The 13,453-nt window shown below is 34.2% G+C and overlaps 1 protein-coding gene across 1 annotated transcript in view; it reads right to left on the reverse strand.

The window, feature by feature from the left end:
* Positions 1 to 919: 919 nt before the first annotated feature.
* The window catches only part of LOC147844732 (uncharacterized), a 731,371-nt gene continuing 718,837 nt past the window's right edge, over positions 920 to 13,453 (reverse strand). Inside the window, exon 13 of the mRNA XM_087248271.2 lies at positions 920 to 976. The gene's annotated coding sequence lies outside the window, so the exon portion shown is untranslated. The remainder of the gene's footprint in view (positions 977 to 13,453) is intronic.

Here is a 13,453-nt window from a genome sequence, read left to right on the forward strand (position 1 = left end):
TTTAAGATGGAAAGAAACTGCAACAAGCTTGGGTTTGTTCTGATGCTTTTATGCTATATTTAAATATTTCAAATCATCTATATTACTTAAATGCAAAACAACTGTCATGCCAGTCACCCAAACTAATGAAGTGGATACAGTAATGTTTTAACATTAGTTCAGCATAATCAGATGCATTTTTAGTATTTTGACTTTGTGAACAGCACTGTACTAACATAGTTAGCAAAAAATTAAGAGAAATGTTAACTGGAATGCTTGATTTTGGTTGGTGAATCATTCCATTCCATGTTATTCTCAGATAATGTCCATCCGGTTACTTCAAATTATTCATTAATGAATAAATGAAGGATAAATTATATCTGTCAGTACACTATTTTGCAGTGTTTGCCATCATCTTATAATAAAACAATACAGTATAATAAAACAATACACCCAAGTGCAGGCTGCACCCAGCCTTTCAAATATTTTTTTTCTTCTTGAAAGCTTTACATTTAGCGGAACAATCTAGTCAATTAATGCAGCTCAGAACAATGTTTTTTTGCCTAATTGTTTAGCTTTGTGGCAAGTAGCTGTGTAATAAACAGAATAATGTACATCCAGCCAGGTGTTTTCACAGAATAAAGCCCTTCAGTCTTATACAGCTTCCTACATTATGGGAAAACATATTAAATCACCACTTGAGAGTAGAGAGGGCTCATGAACAACATATAGAAGAATAAAACAAGATCTATAGTATATAATACACACACAGGGCCCCTATCATAACATACCCTTACCATAATATACCTAAAACACGGATTGCCGTAAAAGTCAATAGCTCAAACAATAATATAATATATAAATAATACAAATGTATAAATGTATGTTTTATCTCGCAATCACCCCATGAAAGTTTCAAACATACAAAAAATTTTAAAATGTAGAGACTTACCAGAGGCGATGAACCGCAGGAGTGCTTGAGCCGGAGGGTGAAGCACTGTAAAATAAATGAAAATTTAATTAAAATTTAGTTCATGTTGTGTCTCGCAGCACCACATATATAAACATACAACAACAGAACATATGCATAGATGATAGAACATATGACTCCATTATAGTTCTAATTTATAGGAGTATAAAAAGATCTTCACGCAGGAAACATTAAATCTTCGTGCTCCCAAAACTATTGACTATCTGAGTGAATTTATGTGTGACTGTATGTACCAAATTTATAATTTATTAAAAGAATGAATGAATGAATGAATGAATGAATGAATGAATGAATGAATGAATGAATGAACAAATTAATAGCGATTTCCTTAGGAATAATTTAACAAAGTGAAAGTAAACATTTAAAAATACCAATGTGTGGGGTCACTAAGAAAATAATCAATATTCATAAATATTCAATTTGCATTAAAACTAGGTAAAAAAGGCATATTTAGCAAAATAAACACAATTATGTCTAATTAGAATTTTGTTTGGCACTGTTTTAACACATATTAAAATAATGTGTACTTCATGAAGATAACATCATTTTCAACCTTTTTGCCCCTATATAGGGTTTGCAAGGAAAGCATGTTCTGTATTAAACCACTAACTGGGAACAACATAAAAATAAGCAAAGTTGCTTGACATTTACCAAGTAAGACATTCTTAGAAGAACTTTTTTTAATGACATGCACTTACTGAATTATTTGAAGCAAACGTCTTGAGTGAACTAAAAATGTCAGGTTGCCATGACATTAGATCTACCTCATTTAGCCACTTAGACTAAATGACTCAAAGAAAATTTCATCAAATGTGACAAATAAAAAAAAAAAAAAAATCCCTTCCAAAAGACCTTAAACTGCCTTACGCTGGCATCAAGACTTGGAAGAACTTTTGATGATCTCTACATTAATGTCCATTATTATTCTACATTGTGCTTAGAGGGCCAGATTACCCCAAAATGGCTGGTTACTGACCTGAGTACCTTTCTTTTTATTTACATGTCTATCATGGGTGTCAATATCTATGTTTCCATCCAAAGATCCAAATTAATAGATAAATTAATATAATTTAACAAATAAGACATATTCGATACTCCAAAACTGGAATATTGAATAAAACATTTGTAAATAAAGCACCGTTTCCATCCAGTTAAAATGAACAAAATTTTCACTTGTTGATGAACAGGCACAAAATATCAAAAAGTAAAAATGCATTTTGCTGTGGTAGGAGAAGCAATTGTGGACCTTTTTTTTCTAATATAATATATTATCTGCACCTTAGAAAACCAGAAAGAAATGCAATGAACGTGTAGTAGTTTTGGAGGTATAAGACCAATCAAGACTTTCTGGAGCTATCAGTACTGAACCACTTTGATTATGGACTTTGGCTATGTGATTTAGAGATGACCAAAATAACATTTATTAATGTTGCTGGTCTGCTGGTTTGTCCATTAATACCATCCTATCATGACCATTTATATTAACACGTGATCTGTTAAAAAGAAATCACATAACTTTTTTGATGTGCACGCTGGACTTTATTTGGTAAATGAGTTTCTTTCCATTATAGTATATGCACTTTTTTTCTTATCAGATTAAATGTTTATGCTACATAGTTTTCAAAACTTTAATCTTTCTATTTATATTCCGCACAGGGAAAGAGCGCATTTGGTGACCGATTGGCTAAAAAGTAGATGGATCAAAAACATTATTAACACCTGTGTCTTTGCAGTGATTGGGACAGAGAAAAAGCATATAAAGGGCTATGAAACCCACCATCTCTTCAGGGTGTTTTTACACATCTAGTTTGAAAAAGGTCAGGGAAGTGGGTGAGTCCAGCTTTGTTTAGGTGGGATTGTCAAGTGGCGAAAGAGGAAAGGATTTGCATGAAAAGGGGAGTTTCAGTATGTGCACGCACTGCTTTTTACAGTGACAACACAAACACAGACACAGGGGAGATAGACATTGACTATGTTTACATGGACATCAGTAATCAAATTATTTGCCTTAATCAGAATAAGAAAATATTATGTTTAAGGTGTTTACATGAGTTGCCTTTTAGATGCTCCTTTCATGATCCTGTTTTAAATAATACACCACATAATTCGATTAATTACCACATTACCACACTATCCACATTTCCTCTGGAGTTTCATGTAATTTTGGGTGCTTCATTCTTAATTTGTCGACTTTAACTGCAGTTTGGCACTTTCACTTTAATTCAGGAACATTTCATGCATGCCCCTTGTGACAAACAAGATATCGGATGCGAAGTACTGCCGAAAGAGTGTAGTTTTTATGGAATTTGATACCACACACCAAATGGGAGAAGAAAAAAAAACTCTCTGCATTTCTCGGTAGATGAAGAGATTCAGTAGGTGTTTACATGTTTACATTCGGAGAGCAGCATTTACAGCAGATCTTTCAGTCCATACTATTGTAGTGATATTAACGTACTGTAAACTTAGTAACTAAATAATTTTGACTAAGGTATGTCTATAAAAACTTAAAGAGTACTGCTGATGATGCTAACTAACTTTGCCATCTGAATAAAAATAAACAATGAGCATTGATCAAACACGTACCGAATCCGAAGAGACACAACAATCAACACGAACTGGAACTGCATCTTATTTTAAAAGAAGACGAGTGACAAGTTGCATTTGTAAATGGATTTCACCATTTCCAGATGCAAAAAGCTCTCGGGTAAAAAAAAATGTTTGTTAGCAGACCACTGTAATCCACAAATGTGGGTAAAACGCCAACTATGCACTTGTCTGAAAATGGAAACAAAACCTGTTGTGACACATTTATAAATGCAACAGTGACGACCCATGTCTCCGAACAATTCTTCTTAAACTTGTTTTAATTGCAGTTGGCAACACAACAGGGCATCTGATGCCGTCTGAACACTGTAACAGGTAAAACTTTGTAGCTATAAGTATAACTTCAAAGCAATATCACACATATTAATGACGTTGAATCTCATTCATAGTAGAGTGTGCTGATTGGTTCCTACCAAGTACTTCTCATGAATAAGTGATGAAAACTTAAACACCTCACATTGTACCAGCCAGTACAGACATCCAGTCTTTATTCTGGAGTTTAAAGAATGGTTGCATGGCCGTGACGCAGCTTCAAAACTTTCAAAGCTGAAGAACGAATTTGCTCGAAATTTTGCTCAAAATTAGCTCCAAAAACAATTTTTTTTTACTTGTTAGCTAGTTTTTTTTAACAATGTGGGACATTTATATGACTGTTAACATCTCAAAAAATGTGTGAAAAAGCGGACAAAAGACCTGAATTTACTATATATATATATATATATATATATATATATATATATATATATATATATAACCACTTGCGAGTCTTCAGATCCACAATATAAATCAAATTTCTCCCCCATCTCCAACTCAACCTAATTACATCACTTAAGCAGACCCATCAAAAAACACAAAACGCTAAATCAGGATCATCCCTCCCAAACACGCTCTATATCCATTTTGTTTTTCAAAAGCAGTAGGGAGAAAGCGAGCGACTTGTGTTTTCCCTCAAATTAAATAGCCTGCTGGATCAGCCCAGATCCAATTTAGGCCTGACAATAATAGGCTGGCTTGCTTAACTAGAAATCAAACACCATTGGCAAGTTCATCAAGACCCATATTGACTGAAACGACGTCATCGAAGGAAAAAGAAGGAAGCATAACAGGATTAACGACTGAACATCGGAACTCGGAGCGACTGCTTACTAAACACGCGCTCCTTAATCCCGCCAGCCACACTTTCTCCATTTGTGTGCATCTATCGCTCTCTTTCTCTGCCTCTCATTCAGCGATAGACTTCCCACAACATCACCGCTTCTTTTTTTTCTGTTTCCGTCGGTTTCCATGCATCCCTAAGCCTCTGCAGATGTTGCTTGCTCCGTGAATAGACCTTTTGCTCATGGCTGAGTTGGAATATGGCAGGGTTTGCTTAATCTACTTTGCCTTAATCCCTATGGCCTGGACCCAGTGTTTCGCCCAGTGTCTTAACCGTTTTCTGTCGAAATGAGACGCGCGCACACACATTGTGACATCAATAATAATAAATGACTTTCCATGCGAGGCGGCGTTTGGGGACTTTTGGAGCCGGTGAGTGGTATGTTGGCATGTGTGGACAGGTTTTAGTATGGTAAATAGGTGGCGAATGCTGCATGAGCATGAGAAGAGAGTCTGTTTCCGCCTCGGGGGCTTTGAGATATGATGCGATTCGTTTTCCGCGGTCCTTCCTTGCGAATGGAATGGTAAGCCGACTGGATCTGCAGAGAAATGACAGTACCACCCGCACAGGGATTTGGGTGCCAACAAAGGATGCTAGGAGAAAGTAGACTTGAGATACGGAGGGTAGAGAAATGAAACGGTCATATACAGAATATACGGAGAATATGCTTAAATTGCTCTATCTATCTATCTATCTATCTATCTATCTATCTATCTATCTATCTATCTATCTATCTATCTATCCATCCATCCATCCATCCATCCATCCATCCATCCATCCATCCATCCATCCATCCATCCATCCATCCATCCATCCATCCATCCTTCTTTCTTTCTTTCTTTCTTTCTTTCTTTCTTTCTTTCTTTCTTTCTTTCTTTCTTTCTTTCTTTCTTTCTTTCTTTCTTTCTTTCTTTCTTTCTTTCTTTCTTTCTTTCTTTCTTCCTGCCTGCCTGTCTGTCTAATAATACACAATAATACATCTAATAATGACTATTCAGCATTCACAAGTTTAGTTAGTTTTGACTGACGTGACATAAGCAAATGATAATGGTATAAAACAGCAGAGAGTTGTAATAAAGCAATTGATGCATGTCCAAAGGCATTTGCAATTTGTAAATGAAACCAAGTGCTACCTATGTGTGAATAGTAACAATATCTATGATTAATAATTACATAAATGTTTACTTTTACAATAAAAACAACAACACCAGGAAGGTCTTTTTGATACTCAATTACACCTTTTCTATTTTGATTGAGTTTACTGCTAGCTCTCCAGTTAACATAGTTGAGAAGCAGCAAGGGGAAACAATGGAGAAGTCTTCTGTTGACCTTGTTGCTCCCAGAACGCGCAACCACCCACTCAAAAGCATCCGATAAACATGTTATTCAAACACGCTCTAAACACGCGCAAACATGCTATTTGAATAGGGCCAAAAAAGAGCTGTACTGAAGGTCTTACTCGTTGAATTGTCATCCATATATTTATAACTGTAATGAGAGGAAAATCATCCCTCTCTAACCATCAACAAACACTGAAGTACAATGAAAAAAATTAATAAATCAGGAAATTATGTTGAAACAAACATTTCTGTTTTTAAAATCAAAACAATATACTGAATAAACCCATAAACTCAACCACTTCAAAACCCATTAGTTTACTACATACTGCAATGTTTTTTTTTTTTTTTTAATTCTATTCCTGGCATCAATACATGTTAAAAGTGTATTTGCATTTAAAAAGTGTTTTTAATGGAAAACAGAAGCACAGTGATTGTACTTTTCTGCTTTTTTGGAATACAATAGTGCAAATTTGGAATGACTTTGAGTGGTTTTGGCTAATTGTCAAGTATACTTAAGAGCCAAAAAATAAACATAAATAAATAAATAAATAAATAAATAAATAAATAAATAAATAAATAAATAAATAAAAGCAATACATAAAATAAAACAAAGAAAATAAAAGAAAATAAAAGAAAAAAAATCACATGAAACATGGCTTTGAAGAATTTATTTGGGGGATAAAAACAACTAACAAACAAACAAAAAAATTGACATGATTTTAACATTCTTTCAACTTATACACGATTCAATGATTTTAAAAGTATTTAGTTTTTGAGAATAAAACAACAACAACTTGTTGCAAGTACCAGCTCTAATACTTTGGAAATATGACCAAACTTTCAAGGTAACTGAAATGAAAAGATGGAATTGGCAAAGCTGTTTTGTTTGGATGAGTAGTTTTATAAATTTAACAGCTGTTTTTTTTTTTTTTTTTTCTAAACAAATGTATTTTTAACTGATAATAGAATACTGCGATTTTGTGTCTTCCTAAAAATAATTAGCAGTTTACGAGATAATAAGATGATGTATATAAGAGACATTATTGTGACATTTTTTTATTAAACAAACAAAAAACAACCCCCCCCCCCCCCCCCCCCACACAAATAAATAAATTTAAAAAAAATATTTAAATAAATAAATAATTATCTCAGCCTTTGTATGAATTCTGTGCTTGACTATGTATACATGTTTTAACGCAATTAATGTATGTAACCCACTGGTCCTACTGCACCCAATCCGCTCTGAGCTGAGATCGAACCAGCGATTCTTTGTATGGGAGTCGGTTGCTCTAACAAGGAGGCTAAAACCATGGCCTCTACTGCCTGTTGCCGAGATTTAGATGCATAGCACTTCGCTAGCTGGCCTCTGTTACACTCATCTCCCTAAATCTCACTCTCATCCTGGACGAGCCCCCAACTGTTACCCACCGGTCCTCCTGCACCCAACCTGCACTGAGCTGGCATTGAATTGATTATTCTTTGTATGGGAGTCGCTTGATCTAACAAGGAGACTAAAGGTCATGGCCAGCTGAGAACGGGATGGGTGCAGTAGGACTGGTAGGTCACACGTATATTAAAACTGGAGTGACCTTTTAGTCACTAGGTAATTACCCCACAGCAATCATAGTTATTGCCAACCATTTATGTTGTGTCATACAGCAAACAGGAGTTAGCAAATTATTGATTAAACAAGGCGAGCACACTGATATAGAACACATATAATAGCAATTTAAAGAGTTTTATAAATGTAGTTTCATTAAAACTGTTTAGATATATATAAGAGTCATTCAGGAATTACATAGCTTAAAGCAAACTCCATTGTTTTAAGTGAATTGTGTTTTTAACTGACATATTAGGAACTGTTTTACACCTGGTCATGTTTTTTGTTTATTATTATTATTATTATTATTATTATTATTATTATTAATGAAAATGGTCCTATTTACATTTGACCACATAAATAGGTCTCAGCTAAACAGATATGATTCCAATCTTCAAATGACATGCTATATGCAAATTTAACTAGGTTACAGTATGTCAACTAAAGGGTCAGATACACCCGTCCAATTTATTATTTACAGAAAGGCAAGCTATAAATCTTATTTGACATACCTATTATTTTATATGCAGGCCACAGGAAGCTTTGAATTTCCATTGTGCTTAAGTAAACTTATAAGTTCAAGTGCACAATGTGGGCTCCAGGAATCCTGTCATTAAGGCCAAATATATAAAAAAAATAATAATTACATACTGATTTTGCACGTACAGATACATGCAAGACATCATGCAAAGCTGTATATGGTTTACATTAATTTACATTTAAACAACTCCCAAATATTGTGTATTGCATACTGTGCCTCTTATTCGTAACGTTTACGTTTAACATTTTAGTTTGAAAATTTCATGGTCAAAAATAAAACAAAACAAACTTAATGAAACAGACATCCAAAATTGCCATCTGTGGCTTTTGAGCTGATAAATCTGACAGTCATATAACCCATAGCATGAACTCTCATTTGTTTATTTTTTATTTTTTTATTTTGGGAGGACTTAAATAAGCATATGAGGTTTAAACAACCAGATGCATTTAGGCCTGTCCAATTTCATGTGGAATGCGAAACCTTCTGAAGGAGTTTGAGCAATCAGATTGTCTCTTAATTGAAGGTCATTTACATTGAGATTTGACCATTTCATAGTTGGATAGCTATCAGATTTTTATTTTATTTTTTATGCATGAAGTGAGCAGATGTAAAGTCCCTTAGTGATCTGTTTATTAAATGCATGTCCACCTTTTGGCTATATTATAAAAAAATGTGAAGCTTCTATTGATAAAAAATAAATATATAAAAAATCCTCAGCTGATGTTTCTACAGTGCTTGGTGGTAAAATGGTGCACTCTGATTGGCTATTCATCTAAGAAGACAGCGAGAACAAAATCAAAGTGTCCAAACTAAGTAAACACCCAAAAATCTGCAAACAATGTGAATTTTCCAAGTAAATCTCTCTGTGGTGAGTGAAAAGAACTGTGACAATTGTATGTAAATGCTGCTTTGTTTACAGTTTGTATGTGTGCAGCTTTAGTTCTGTTTTCCCTTTGTACTAATAATGCAGATACTGCCACCTGCATGTGTGGAGAGGAACATCGTCTAACAAAAGTGAAGAACATACGTTTCTTATTTAAGCTGGCTGTCCTCTGTTTTTTGCTTTTTCATTCCAGACAGGGCCAGAAATAACAACCATGAGATCGCCGATGCTAGTTATTTGACATCTACTTTCTGGGTCCCGGATTTTGAAACAATTTATAAATAACACTAGATTAAAACCAATCCTACATGTAAATGAAAATCAGTTTACAGTTTCCACTGGTATGCTCAATCTGATTTTCTAATTCTAGTCAGAAAAAAAATCTTTTGCATATTAATGATTTCCACATATAGTAAGACAGTTCAATAGAATACACTGAGTTAATTTTCACTGCTCTAAAACATTAAGTCTATTTGTTTTCCTAGAATTGAATGCTTTTCATCTGATATCTAAGACCTGACTCTGATGGCAAAAAATGAAGTTTACCTTTATTTCAGACTCATTGCCATTTGTCTTTTCTGCTCTGTCTGCTTTGTAAAAAAATAATAAAATAATTCTGATGTCTATCTATAGAAGGCATTATCAAATAGTTATAAGTATGGATGCACCAATATGGATTTTTGGGCCGATAACGATAACCGATAACTCTTTAGATTTGGAGGCAAATAACTGTTATATAAATTTATATAAATATATATTTCCTTTTCTTCGCCTAGCGAATTACATGCAATTTGACTGTTGCATAAAAATAATAGATTAAATAACAAAATGGGACTTAATTAACAGTTTCATTTAATTTAAATTTAATGAAAATGAAAGAACAAAGAACTGAAACCAGGTCAAATGTTCTTGAATAAAACACATTGCAGTAACACACATACAATTATATAATGTCTGGAAATACGTTTTGAGAGGTGTTTTTGACAGTTCAGAGCCTCCATGCCATGAAAAAGCTAAATACAGATAGTATTACTTTAGACAATGGACATGTCTAAACAAGTTCCGCCCACGCATGTGCGAGGAAGGCAATTTTGTACAAGTACGTAATCTATCGACTTAAAGATATCGGCCTAATTTTGACAACGGATCGATAATGATAACTTTAAAAATAGCATTTATTGGCCGCCAATATATCATGCATCCCTAGTTAAAAGTTAGATCATACTATTGTTTAAAAACTTTAGTTTTGCCAGTGCTTAAAGTGAAAAATACAAAACTGCCAGTATATTCCCAATAGAGGAGGTAAGTTGTGTTCAATAGCAGTAGGGCAGGACTGTAAGGGCACAGGGCAGAATGTGAGAATAACCTGCCCGGAACGGGAGAAAGATTCATAGTACACTAAGGGTAGCATAAAAGTGCTGCTACGGTGTACATGTGCGTAGGAGCCCACTTTAAGCACTGGTTTCGTAATTTTTTCATAGCCCACTACAGATGCATTCAGACACCTGATATCTTTGTGCAAGGCCAGCCTCAGCTGTATGCCGACACTTCTGTGTGAAAGGCTTAAACACACAGATGCATGATAACTCATTAGGTAATTACATTAAGCAGAATTCAAACTGAATGAGCTTTGAAATATTATTATTTTTTGTTAACTTAAAGTTAGTCTAATATAAGTTAATTAAACTTATTTAAGGTAGTTTATTTCTAAAGCAGATAACTAAATAATATTTAGGAGATTGCAAAGTAGTGCACTTAAAAAACAATAGTGTTCTTTATTGGTATCAGTGGTTTAAAGGAATACTCTACTTTGGACTCATGCAAACACTTCAGGGCGTGTCAGAATCCACTTTTACTAATATAAGGACGGAAAAATCCATTTTGCGCCGAGGCACATGATCTAAAAGGGTTGAACTTATTTTCTTAATGAGTTATAGGTGTTTTTTGAGAATAAACCAGTCAGAGTCTCATCTCCCATTCCCTTTAAGAGCCAGTTGTGTCGTGCTATAAGTGCATTTGCTATTTACATGACGTAAAGTACGTGTAATTTGAAAAACTGAGCATTTCACTAGCAAGAAAACAGTTAAACAGAGCACCTATCACGTGAGAATGAGAGATAAGGCATCTTATCTACTTTCACTTTCGCTCTCGTAGATAAGGAAAAATTTTACGCACAGACATCAATTAGCCTATAAATAATTAATTAAGTTTGTTAAGCGCAAAGATTAGTTTCAAAACTATTCCTAAATTCAGTTCTAATTTCCAGTAAATGAATAAATGAACAATAATAACGAAGTGTGGTCAAAAATCTGAGTTATCGAGATACAAATCTAAGTTTGTTTTTAATAAAACAAATATAAATATGAATATAATAAATAATAGTGCTAATAATGATAACACTATACAAAAATAAATTGTTATGAATGAACTGAAAAAGCATCCCGAGATGAAGAAGGCATAAAAGCAGTGGTTTTTAAATTTTTGTAGGCTAGAAAATAATGTTTTGTAATATTCTAATCCTTTATATTTATATCCTACATAGATATCCTATATATCCCTAATATTTTTAATTTGTAAAGATATTTGTGTATTGCTCTATATCTTTTGTGTATTAAGCAGTGTGTAAGCGAGGCGCACAACTAACGCGCTCTGCGCTGGACTTCAGACCGGCTTTGTTTTGGTCTATTGAAAAATCTATTCTAGTTTCTCAAAATAGCAATGCGGCGGCAATGCGCCTTGGAACGCCTTCCTTTTTTAGAGCAGAACGCCTATGGGCGCACATATGAGCAAAAATGCATTTGCTATTTAAACAGCGTGGCGGAAACTGTCAAAACGACTCTTGCGCCAAGCTGAAACTAGCAAACAAAAATTGCATCGCGCCTTGCGCCACATTGCGCCGGGTGTATGATAGGGCCCCTAGAGTTAAACAGATTTAACATTTTTTAAATCCATTCAGCTGATCTCTGGTTCTGACTAGAGAACTTTTAGTTTAGCTTAGCATATTAGATTGAATAAAATTAGATCATTAACATCTTGCTCAAAAATGTTTAAATCTTGACTGTTTTGTAGTTACATTCTGTATTAAGACCATTGAAAAATGAAAGGCTGAATTTTTCTAGGCCTATGTGGTTAAGAACTATACTCTTATCGCTGTGTAATAATCAAGAAACAAACAAACAAACAAACAAAAAAACTTTTGATAGAAAAAGTATCAAAATCAAAAACTGACAATCACACTTTCACACCACACACTCACACAGAAAAAAAAAAAACATTCCCAACAGAAAGACGGTTCTCTTATGTGCAACTAAATTGTAATGCTGGAGAAAGCAACATTTGAATCAAAAACAAACTGATGCATGTGCACAGAAACCATTCCTGCAAGACTAATAACATTATAATCTGAAAAATCATAGGAATGGGTATAAATTCTTACTCTAAGCTAACACTAAAAGACGGCAGCCCTTATCAAAATGTTTTTTTTTCTTTTTTTTGGAGTGAAATGCTAATAATCTCACTCTTTTTAAAAATGATTTATGCTAAAATAAGCTAAGCTAAGCTAAAACAACACCCTCCAGACCAAGAGATCAGCTTATAGAAAATAGCAAAACTGAACTCTTTACCTTTTAGTCACTTGCAAAAGGAGTGTTTCTTTAAGAACCTTTTTTACATCCATGAAACATCTCATTAAAAAAAAGGATATCAATAAGCCCAAACTTCAAATTATTAAGTTACTAATACATACCAACAACAATAATGTAAGGCCCATGCCCAATTATGCCCCTTAGCCCTTCCCCTTGTCCCAATTCTCTTTAGCTGGAAGGTGTAGGGCTAAGGGAAAGGGCAGATAGCCCATAAAACTGAGATTTTCCAGGACCACACTCGAATTCAAGAGGTATGAAAATTATACAACACAAATACACCATCTACAAAGGCAGCATGGCTGCACATGGAAGGAGATGTACAGATTAGAATATTTGCTATTTTTGTAAATTTTTACAACAAACAAACAAACACGTTTTAATACATTAATAACGAGGTTCATGTTCTAACTCAAAGCTTTTATCGTTACGATAACATGATATCGTTGCCTTCTGTGATTTCCTGAAGATAAATACAAAAAAAAAAAAACAATGCAACTGAATGACCACAGCAGTCGCGATCGTCTGATCTCATATGAAGCAAGAGATCGTGATGACATGATGAAGTGTTCAGGTGTTGTAGTGCTGTCCCATTTCAAAGGTGTAAAATTTGAAACCCTTCCCCTTCACACACTGATTCAAGGACCAAGGGGAAGGGGTAGGGGTAGAAAAATAGAATTAGGATTGGGCCGAAAGTGCCAATGACTCAATATAA

This window comes from Danio rerio, chromosome 4 (genome assembly GCF_052040795.2).
Source record: "Danio rerio strain M-AB ecotype USA chromosome 4, GRCz13ab, whole genome shotgun sequence".
Classification (NCBI taxonomy): Eukaryota; Metazoa; Chordata; class Actinopteri; order Cypriniformes; family Danionidae; genus Danio; species Danio rerio.